The sequence below is a fragment of the Taudactylus pleione genome, unplaced genomic scaffold (assembly GCF_031769625.1).
Source record: "Taudactylus pleione unplaced genomic scaffold, aTauple2 ptg000098l, whole genome shotgun sequence".
NCBI lineage: Eukaryota > Metazoa > Chordata > Amphibia > Anura > Myobatrachidae > Taudactylus > Taudactylus pleione.
In genome coordinates, this window is record NW_028284500.1 from 1,792,779 (window position 1) to 1,804,929 (window position 12,151).

General features: G+C 50.9%; 1 protein-coding gene across 2 annotated transcripts in view; it reads left to right on the top strand.

The window, feature by feature from the left end:
• Positions 1-12,151, top strand: part of LOC148526422 (ankyrin repeat and fibronectin type-III domain-containing protein 1-like) — a 493,356-nt gene that overhangs the window by 47,761 nt on the left and 433,444 nt on the right. The gene's annotated exons all lie outside the window — the stretch shown is intronic.

Below are 12,151 nucleotides of genomic sequence, written 5' to 3' on the forward strand. Positions count from 1 at the left end.
CTGAAATGCCCATTCGCAGAGGGTAATGTCTAAATCCCCTTCACCGAGATGACCCTGACGTCATGAGCCAGTGTCCAGCGTCATTCCCTGCCATCCAAGTGCGCATAGAGGGGCAATGTAACCATGTGGCGAGCGCAGCGAGCCACCGTGCCCGAAGCCTGGCGAGTGCAGCCAGCCCGCGAGGGGACAAACAAACTTGTGTAAGTGGGGACAAAGTACTTATTTAGCTGGCTGTCATGGGCAGGAAATGCACTTCCGCCCTCACTCACGTCACTTCCAGGTCCCTAGCGCGAAGGGGAAATACAGCCAACCATTCGCAGAGCGTCAGCACCATGCCCACCTCTGGCTAGCCACTCCCATGTTACTGCACACCTCTGGCTAGGCACTCCCATGTTACCGCCCCCCTCTGGCTAGCCACTCCCATGTTACCGTCCACCTCTGGCTAGCCACTCCCATGTTACCGCCCACCTCTGGCTAGCCACTCCCATGTTACTGCACACCTCTGGCTAGGCACTCCCATGTTACTGCCCACCTCTGGCTAGCCACTCCCATGTTACCACCCACCTCTAGCTAGCCACTCCCATGTTACTGCACACCTCTGGCTAGGCACTCCCATGTTACCGCCCCCTCTGGCTAGCCACTCCCATGTTACCGTCCACCTCTGGCTAGCCACTCCCATGTTACCGCCCACCTCTGGCTAGCCACTCCCATGTTACTGCACACCTCTGGCTAGGCACTCCCATGTTACTGCCCACCTCTGGCTAGCCACTCCCATGTTACCACCCACCTCTAGCTAGCCACTCCCATGTTACTGCACACCTCTGGCTAGGCACTCCCATGTTACCGCCCCCTCTGGCTAGCCACTCCCATGTTACCGCCCCCCTCTGGCTAGCCACTCCCATGTTACCGTCCACCTCTGGCTAGCCACTCCCATGTTACCGCCCACCTCTGGCTAGCCACTCCCATGTTACTGCACACCTCTGGCTAGGCACTCCCATGTTACTGCCCACCTCTGGCTAGCCACTCCCATGTTACCACCCACCTCTAGCTAGCCACTCCCATGTTACTGCACACCTCTGGCTAGGCACTCCCATGTTACCGCCCCCTCTGGCTAGCCACTCCCATGTTACCGTCCACCTCTGGCTAGCCACTCCCATGTTACCGCCCACCTCTGGCTAGCCACTCCCATGTTACTGCACACCTCTGGCTAGGCACTCCCATGTTACTGCCCACCTCTGGCTAGCCACTCCCATGTTACCACCCACCTCTAGCTAGCCACTCCCATGTTACTGCACACCTCTGGCTAGGCACTCCCATGTTACCGCCCCCTCTGGCTAGCCACTCCCATGTTACCGTCCACCTCTGGCTAGCCACTCCCATGTTACCGCCCACCTCTGACTAGCCACTCCCATGTTACTGCACACCTCTGGCTAGGCACTCCCATGTTACTGGCCACCTCTGGCTAGCCACTCCCATGTTACCACCCACCTCTAGCTAGCCACTCCCATGTTACTGCACACCTCTGGCTAGGCACTCCCATGTTACCGCCCCCTCTGGCTAGCCACTCCCATGTTACCGCCCACCTCTGGATAGCCACTCCCATGTTACCGCCCACCTCTGGCTAGCCACTCCCATGTTACTGCACACCTCTGGCTAGGCACTCCCATGTTACTGCCCACCTCTGGCTAGCCACTCCCATGTTACCACCCACCTCTAGCTAGCCACTCCCATGTTACTGCACACCTCTGGCTAGGCACTCCCATGTTACCGCCCCCTCTGGCTAGCCACTCCCATGTTACCGCCCCCCTCTGGCTAGCCACTCCCATGTTACCGTCCACCTCTGGCTAGCCACTCCCATGTTACCGCCCACCTCTGGCTAGCCACTCCCATGTTACTGCACACCTCTGGCTAGGCACTCCCATGTTACTGCCCACCTCTGGCTAGCCACTCCCATGTTACCACCCACCTCTAGCTAGCCACTCCCATGTTACTGCACACCTCTGGCTAGGCACTCCCATGTTACCGCCCCCTCTGGCTAGCCACTCCCATGTTACCGTCCACCTCTGGCTAGCCACTCCCATGTTACCGCCCACCTCTGGCTAGCCACTCCCATGTTACTGCACACCTCTGGCTAGGCACTCCCATGTTACTGCCCACCTCTGGCTAGCCACTCCCATGTTACCACCCACCTCTAGCTAGCCACTCCCATGTTACTGCACACCTCTGGCTAGGCACTCCCATGTTACCGCCCCCTCTGGCTAGCCACTCCCATGTTACCGTCCACCTCTGGCTAGCCACTCCCATGTTACCGCCCACCTCTGACTAGCCACTCCCATGTTACTGCACACCTCTGGCTAGGCACTCCCATGTTACTGCCCACCTCTGGCTAGCCACTCCCATGTTACCACCCACCTCTAGCTAGCCACTCCCATGTTACTGCACACCTCTGGCTAGGCACTCCCATGTTACCGCCCCCTCTGGCTAGCCACTCCCATGTTACCGCCCACCTCTGGATAGCCACTCCCATGTTACCGCCCACCTCTGGCTAGCCACTCCCATGTTACTGCACACCTCTGGCTAGGCACTCCCATGTTACTGCCCACCTCTGGCTAGCCACTCCCATGTTACCGTCCACCTCTGGAATAATGCAAAAGAAAGAAGTCAGAAAAAGCACTGGCGCACAGGGTGAGCAGCATCCAAAGTGTAGCGCTATCGGTGTCCACCACAACCAGACATCACTAATACAAACAGAAAATAAGTTGTTCAACACTTGCGGCGCTGCCAGTTCTAGTCAAGTCACAAGATAGTTCCTTTCATGGAATGATTGGGTTCTTCTCCTGATGTTATTTAAAACCATGCCAATAAAGCAATTTAGGGGTGGGCAATTAGCGGCCCCCCCAGCTGTTGTAAAACTACACATCCCAGCATGCCCTTCCACAGTTTTGCTATTTGGCCATGCTAAAATTGTTGCAAGGCATGCTGGGATGTGTAGTTCAGCAACAGCTGGAGGAGCACTTATTGCCCACCCCTGCTCCTATAGCCTTCATGAGTATTTTTCTTGTATTGGTGAATAAATTCTCAGATAAATCCTCCAAAATTTCCACACTCTGGGCCATATTCAATTCCAGGCGAAAAGTCACGTACTTTTCGCATGCCGGACATTTCGATCACTTTGCGTGTTTTAGCTGCGGAAACTTATCGTGCGCGTCCCCACTATTCGCCGTATTCAATTACAAAGGACACAAAAACGCGTCCTGGTGAAACTCAAACAAGCGAAAAGTGCTGTCAGTTTTGGGGAAATCAGCCTGACAGCCCCCAAAAGATGCACTGACATTGGGGATCAGTATAGATGTCCCCGATTAGCCCCCCTGGAGCTATTTGGGGTACTTAAGTGCTTTCAATTGCCTCTATATAGTGTCTATACACAAGTGGTGAAGAATAGCATTTAGCAGGTTTTTGTGGAGAAAATAACTACTCCCAGCAAATTTGGGGTACATGAAAATGGGGGCTAGCATGGTTTAAAGTTGCTTAAGTGAAGTTTGAAAAAACGATAAAAATCCACCTGCCGAAAGCACCTGCAAACTTAAAAACACCTGGGGCATACTTGGGGACCACCCTGGAGTCTATTTCCCTCGTTTTAAGTTTATCCCCCAACTTTGGACTTTTTCGCCCCCCAAAATGAAAATAGTTTTTTGGGGTGATCCAAAGTATTTTTTAAGCTTTTTTTTTTTACATAGTTTACCTTTGGGGGACTGTCCCAAGGATGCAGAGGGGTTTTCCGAAGTTTGCACCCCAAAACCCCAATTCTGCACTTTTTTTCGACTGCTATTCATAGGCGAAACTTTTTCGCCTATTCCTATGCATTGACTTTCTGCACCGGCGAAAATCCCTTGGAATTGAATACGAAGATAAGTTTCCGCTGGTGAAATGACGTAATCCGCGATACTTTTCTGCAGATTCGGACTTATAACGGCTAATTGATTACGGCCCTCTGTTTCTTGGGTGTGTTCTGATGTGATTTCCAGGGTGGTAACCGTGGGCGTCTTAGTCCTTGCACCTTGTCCACAAGGGAAGGATGTTGTACCGACATTTGCATAAACGTGCAGATGGGATACCGCCTATAGACGCTGTTTCTTGCGCTTTTGCGTGCAACTCAGAATCAGTGTGACCACTGTTGATTTCATATTAATGCTTTTTATTCTGCATATTATCTGCTTATTAAATCTATTTAAAAGACATTTAGAGTGACTCACTTGCTGTTCCAACTAGCGCTCTACATTCTAATCTTACTATCCATGTATATCAGTAGGTACTGTAGCAGTGCTTACTTTAGGAGCTGCTGTTTTGGGCTATGATTAGTGTAATTGAACAGATCAGTGCACCATTTCTCCCTGCACATGACTACCCACATATATATAACGGGCCAAATGTAATAGGGTGAGAGATTAGACAATGTGACAGCAGCAGTAATCTCTCGATCACACTGTTACATCGGTCGAGTTGTATTCCAAAATGGGAAAACACCTGGATGAGAGATTATATCGTGAGAGGGTTCTGAGGGCCTGATTCAGAGCCGCTCATAAGCGGCCGCTCGTTCGCTCCGAGCGATATTCGCACAACTGCGCATGCATATGGGTCGTAATTCGCATGCGTCAACCAGTCATTGCGGTCGGAAATCAAGCACTCGCAAAATAGCGAGTGCCTGCTAATTGGAGTGACAGGATGAGGCGTTTGTGGGTGGTAACAGGGGAAGGTGCTTGAAAACGGGGAGTGGTGATCCGAACGCAGGCGTGCCAAACGGTCAAAACGGGCGTTTTAAGGGTGTGCATAATTAACAAAGCAGCGTCATCGACCACGTCACTTGGTTGTTTCTTAGCCTGAACTATTCGCATGATTGCGGTAGGAAAATCCAACCACAAGCACTGCGAGCAGATCATACGCCTTTCGATGTACTCGATTAATCTAATAAATAGCGGAGATGACATATGATGCGAGCGGCCAGGGGGCGTCTTTACAAAATAGTGAGCGCATGTTTCGTTCACTTGCTCTGACATAGAGGCGTCAACAGACCGCAAAGAGCTCAATTTAAATAGCCGGCCCCTTTTTCTGAACTAGTGAGCGCAAATAGCGTCCGGCTCTGAATCAGGCCCTGAGTCTGAAATACATGTGAGTTTGCCTGTTCCCGGACTGTATTACATTGGCCGAGTTTAAAGAGTGTGAGAGTGTACTGTAATCTCTCACCATGTGGCACAATATGTCTTTCCTTATATGTCTGATCACCTGCTTTCAGTACTCTACCTGCATCAGAACACCCCCGTCCAAGCAATCCGGGCACAAGCAGGTTTAAGCAGCAGTATGAGACATAGATACAAGGGTGTATATACGTGCGCCCAATATTCTGGGAAGGCTCACATTGAATTATGCAATTTTCCCCTAGGCTCACTTCCCATTAGGCGCCCCCTCTATATAATATATAAGGAAACCCTCCCGAACACTGTGTTCTCCTTCCTCCACGTTAGTTCCTGTCTAAGGCTTTGTTCTCACATTGGAGACTTTCATTGTGTAGTTTCACATCACCTAATGAAAAATGAATGGAGAGATAAAACAAATGGCAGCCGTGGGGCTTTACCTACTCTGGCAGTTGGATAAAGTATTCAGCAGTATTGGTACATTACATTTGTTATTGCAGATTTGACACCTTAATACTGTACTGTAAATCTGTATGGAGTCCTGTTAAAAGCTGAAGAAAGCTGTGTTCTAATGGGAGAATTCTGCATGTTCAGTGTTGGGGATGCCAGGAATCATTGGTGGTGGCATAGTAGTATCATTGTGAAGGAGATAGAGGAGAGACCCAAAAGATTGTTGAAAGATGTTTGGACGGGAAGCAATCGGGAAGCCGACTGCCTATATACCAGCAGCCGGCTTCCCAACTGTCTTATCCCGGCAAGGGTGAAATGCCGGGCGTCTAGATGTAGACGCCCGCATTTCCCCGACGCCGGGAGACCAGCGCCCGGCATCACGATCGTAGTGATGCCGGGCGCCGCGAGCGGACAGCCGCGGGGGGAGGGTTAGGTTTAGGGCTCCCGGGGGGGACTTAGGTTTAGGCACCCCCCCGGGAGGGTTAGGCTAGGGGGAGGGAGGGTTAGGCACCCCCCCGAGGGACTTAGGTCTAGGCAGCGGGGAAGGGGGTGGTTAGGGTTAGGCACTTAGAGGGGGGATTAGGGTTAGGCACTTGGGGGGGAAGTTAGAGTTAAGCACCCCTAAGGAGGGTTAGGGTTAGGGGGGTTAGGTTAGTGGATACTTACCTATCCACGATCGGGATTTCCAGCGCTGTCGGGCTTCCGCTGCGTCGCACTCTGCTCCTGTCGGGGAATCGAACCGCCGGCCGCATGGACAGACTGCCTAATGCTGGCTATCAGGGCCTTAACTAGGGGTGTGGAAGCGGAGCTTTTGCACTGGGTGTAGGGTCATGGAACGGCCCCCTGCAGCCAGTAGCACTGACTGCTGCAGAGCTCCTGGAGCGTCCACCCTGCAGCCTGTGGAGCTTCCTGGATCGTCCTTAAGACGCTGCAGGTAGTGCTGTACTTCCTAGAGCCAGCAGCTCCTCCCCCTAGTCAGGTCATCATGAGTTTAGGGGGTGGGGCTGACACAGGACGGCATAGAGGGTATACAAGGAATAAAATGTGTAGGGGACCCCCGTATTTAATGACTGGATCCACTAGCAAGGGTGTAATGCCGCAGCCGGGGTCACACTTAATGGGGCCCTCCATCCAAAGTATTTGCACCCCACACTAGTCAGCCCAAGCCGGGATCTCTGGGGAGGTGGCGACCCCTCAATAAGGAGGTGGGGTCCCACCTCTCCAGGGTACCCCAGACCAGGGCTGAAGCCCGGGCTATCCCCCGCATCCCTGGCCAGTGGCTGCAGGATTGATCGTGTTAATTAATTGCGTAAAAAATATTTTGTCTTTTACAGGTGGACTAGAGGTCCCAGCAAGCCTCCCCCACATGTCGGTACTTCTGCTTGTTTAATGGCCGCCAGGCATATGATGCACCATGCAGCTACATCCAGCTGGTGGCCCTAAACTGTAAAAGTGTAGAGGCCCAGGGGGCAGGGCCGTAAGTAGGGTAGTGCGACCAGTGCCATGGCACAGGGCACCGCAGGGCAGGGGGTGCTGTTTGGACCTGTCAGTTTTCCTGTTTATTATCATTCTCACTTGTAGCTTCCTCTTCTTTTATCCCCAGCGTCTCCTGGCCTCCCCTATCTATTCCTGGCCCTTCCCCATGAGGCCATGGCCCTTTTTTCAGGTTGGATCTTATGTCCCAATTTGAAATATGGGGTGGGGCGCCAGTGCTCTTCTGGAACAGGGCACCAAAAAGTCTAGTTACGGCTCTGCCATGAGGCATGTGGCACCGTGCCCCCCAGTCCAGCCCGCCCCTGACTGTCAAATTAGATTGTACAGGTGGGTGACAGCTGGCACGCCCCTAGGCCGCAGCGCCCCGGGCGATCACTCTACTTGCCCGCCCCAGAACTGCCACTGACCATGTGGATTCAGCATTACACGCAAGTGCAATGCTGAACGCAGATTCCCGAGTGGCAAGGCCAGGGACTGGGTCGATGAACGCAGTGTCCTGGTCTTGCAAGCCAGCCACTCAACTGGCTGGTGGCCCGGCGCCGTTCACCATGGCGACCATCGACCACCGATGGTCACGATAGTAACCCCAGTCTGCGGCTTCAGTCGCAGTGCTGGAATCGCAAATGCAGCATGGGGTGTCATTCACATTCTGCTGTATTTGCATATTAGCAAGGACAGAATTGCAAGCTTCCTTGTGTGCAGCTTTGCAATTCCAATCGATGCTAAATCACCTCCTCTGGCTGCAGTATGGCGCCAGATTATTAGGGTCATTACCTTGGTCCAGCTACCTGTTACTGATCTTGTTTGTGAGTTCCTGTGTATGACCCGGCTTGTTACTGACTAATCCCTGTTCTAGTCTTGTGGCTTCCGATACCTCTCGGTGAATGTATCTTGGCATTCCTGCTGCGATCATGCTCTGGTGTGCATAGACCGCCCTGTGCATAGGCCTAGGTTCTCCTCCTGTGACACTTGTCCCTGTGTTATCCTCTAACAGCCTATTACACTAGGAGCCAGTGCAGGGAGATAGAACATTCATTTTGGGCACAGCAAATCCCAATTTTCCTTGCTAGGGTCCCAGCAGAATAACACTGGTGCCTCTGTCTCTGTCTACTTCTAGCTGATACGTCGAGAATTCTGAATCCTTCGCAGACTTGTGATTGTCACAACTCATGGATGGGCGGTGGATGCGAACCCATATTTTGTGTTTGGAGAGACCTGTTACTGAGGCGCGGAGTCTAACATGCCGGCGGGATATTCACCAAGGACCCCCGCAAGGAGGTTAGGAGTTAACTCCGTCCGACACGCAGGTTGCGGCTCTCAGATTAGGTTCCTTAATATAGGTGCTGGTGCACTCTGGATGGAGCAGAGTACGATGAAGACTTACAGCAAAGTCAACAAGCTGGGTCAGAACCGAACGGACAAGACGGTCCCAGGGATCAGGCATATGCAGGTCACAGAGGATAGCCAAGGTCAAACCAGGAATACCAATCGCAGTACCAGGGAGGAGACGGAAACAGGTCACAAACAAAGCCATGGTCAGGAATGAGCAGAAGGTATCACTGGGAACGCTGGAGTATGGTTTGGGAGCCTGTACTCTGGCACAGGAGTACTCCTAGGGACTTCCTTATATAGACAGGGGCTTGAATAAGGCGCCTCCTGTGCCGTCGAAATGAGAGGTTCTGGCCCTTTAAATTTTACTTAGGGGAGCCACAGCGCCTGCCCCATGCCACCGGATTCCAAGAGAAGGAGGAAGATTACACAGCAACAGTCGCCGGGAACTCCCCGCCCACTGCCCTGCTGCTGACCAGTAGCGCCAGACCCGGTAAGTGCGTGCCGATGTCAGGCGAGCTGTGACAGTGATAGAGAATAACTTGAAGGAGAGTTCAAAAAAAGGGTAGGACCATTGTAGGTTTGACATGACTTTTTTTAAATGTTCTGAAGCCGATCATGGGTTGTTAGACCTTGATGATCCGACAAATGTGTAAATACTGGAACTATTGAGTGCCCACAGCGAAACACAGGACCAATGACAGGCCTACAAAAGTAATGGTGCATACACACGGTCAGATTTTTCTTCAGATCTGAATGATAACGATTTAAAAAATCGTTCATATCTGAAAGAAAATCTGACATATCTGACATGCCTGAATGATGAACGATGCGCGTTCCCGATGGTAAGACAACGATATCTGACATCTGATGTGTTTGCAGTCAGACTTGGACAATTCCATTCATTTTAATGCAGTCAAAACTCGTTCAAAACGTTCAATCGTTCATCTGACAGATCTGACAGATCTGACTGTGTGTATGCACCTTAACCGTCAGTGATCTCTGTGATTATCCATCTCCAAGATTTTAGCAGATTTTGTATAAATATCCCAGTTTAATTTTGCAGTTCTTCATTTGAGATGCTGGGAGATTTTGGAACTTGTAAAGACGTCGAGGTAAATGATGTTACGTTGAACAACTTTTGTTACTGACTTAAGGTTGCAAATACAAATGTTTTCCACTTTGTCTGTGACACAATTGAGGATAATTATCTCTTGGAAATGCTGTGTGCAGTTTTTAGAGTTCCTTTTAGAAATCACCAATCAATATAACAGCCCCTAATTTCGGCATTGTGTTTCTCTTGGCTTCTTCGTGAACAGGGAATCCTAGCTGTTCTTTTGTCCTCCTGCAAGCAGTGACTGATCGCATCTCTTAGCCAAGTACCGAAATGCTGTCTCTCTGGGCATTAAAATCAATAAACTGTTGTGTTGCCCAGAGTGTTCCTCTATCCCCGAAATGTCAATAAGCTGAGTTGTAGGCTTTTGTCTAGAGGTATGGCATTCCCCTCTGATGAGTCTTCCATGATAGCCTTTATTCTCTTAATGAAAAAGGCTATTTCGTTAAAATATAGCACAGTGCCTGATTACTGGCGGGTAACATGCCGTTTGTCAACAGTCAAAAAGTACTAAGTGACCCTGTTAGGCAGGCGTCATGATGTCGGCAAGCCTTTTACGAGCGTCGGCAGTACAACTGTAAACACTATGAATTACCATCATGTTATACTCCCTTCCGGAAGGTGCAAGACACTCCTGATTTTTCGGTTAGGCCCCTGGAAGAGTGGGTGGATCTCCCGCATTCCGCCCACTCCCATGTGAATCAGGCAGGATGGGTAGATAATACCGGGAATCATGGGTCGTATGGAAGAGACGGGGCTAAAATAAAGCGAATAATGTCATTATACTGCATCCCCTACCTCACGGATCCACGACGGGGCAGGTCCTAATTACATAAGAGCCCGGCCTCGCTCCCCAGCTGCATCTCCTCTCCGGGTTTCTCCCGAAGAAGAGTATGCACCACGTACTACAGACGGGTGTAAAATGCTGTAAGTGCGGAGGCTATGGTGCCCGGAGGTTTAGGGGGTCAGCCTCCCCTTCTTCCTGCTCCAGAGCCATGTTAATAGGACCACATGTTCTGGATAGCGGAGACTCAACAACTTGCATATAAAAACAATAGCGGCATGCAGGTTATGGCCGTGCTGCCTATTGCTGCAGTGCACAGCCCCTGCTTCCTTGGTTGGCACCTCCGCTACAGGGGGAACCTCTTCCTTTGGATTAGTAACAAGTGAAAAGGGCTGTTTTCTCTGCATTCCCATCACCTCATGCCAGAGGTGGATTAGACCTCATGGGGCCCTAAGCGAGATACCGATTTGGGGCTCCCATTCCTCAAACAATCCATAGAACTATATTCTCTCTCCCCCCATTGTAGCAAGCAGGGCCAGACTGTCAGTGTATGCCCTCCCCCACCCTCAATTTGTAACAAGCAGGGTCAGGCTAATTCAGTGTATACCCACCCCTATTTGTAGCAATCAGGGCCAGGCTCAGTCAGTGATAGTGTATGCCCCCCCATTTGTATCGAGCAGGGCCAGGCTCAATCAGCGTATAGCCCCCCTACCCCGTGATTGTAACAGTCAGGGCCAGGCTGGCTCAGTTTGTGTGACCCCTCCACCCCTACCCGCACCCCCCATTTGTACCAGGTGGCAGAGAAGGCACCCAAACACTGCAGACAGGCGCAGCTTTGCAACCGCTGCACCAGAAGGACATATCTCGGGGCTCAGGCGCACTCCACTTGGTTGCAGATAGTGCTCCTTCAGTAGATGTATTCTGATTTCTTCAGTTACTCCTCACCACTCTCTTCTGGGCACGTCCCGGGCCGTCTCCTGTCACTGTGCATGTAACGTCATACGTGGGCGCGTCTAGACGGCTCATACGCAAAACATAAAGATCGTGATGCAGGCGTGCGCTCTAGGTAGCACCCGGCTGCTGTCTAATCACTGACAGCTTGCCAGGGGACCGGGGCTCAGCCAGCCCATAGCGCAAATATATCTGGCGGAGCTTGCGGTCCGCTGGAAATTAGAAATGCCCTTCATGATTCGGCACTGTCGGCGGGCCCCCTGGAATCCGCCGGCCCTAAGCAGCCGCCTGGGTTGCCTAGCGGTAAATCCACTGCTGCCTCATGCAGCTATGAGTTCTCTGGTGAATCTAACTTCTTCTCCTATGTGCATGCTTTCAATACATTGCCTGAATGAGAAGGGAGTAAACCACAACATAAAGTACTTCTTTCCCTCTCAGATTGCCCTTGATCGAGAAAACTTTATGCATTCCAAATATTATCTATTTGTTTAAGATACTAAGAGGGTATGCTGGCCAGATACTATTTCAAGTTGCAAAGTGTAAAGTTTGTTCCTTGAAGTGTTTGTTGAGATGCTATAGTTTTTCATTAGCTAGTAAATCAGGATGAGGAAATATTGGCAAGAATTTTGTACATCAACAAATGGAAAATGTAATCAAATACCTTAAGGATGAAATAAGAAGCAAGGATTAATTGAAAAGTTATGGAATTTATATTGTAATGTATATTATGTCTACTGGATGCCCAGTGTACTGTATGTCAGTTGCTGGAATGCCCTGTGAGTTGTATAGCGGTCACTGGGATCCTTTGTGTATTGTATGGCACATCAGTGGGATGCTGTG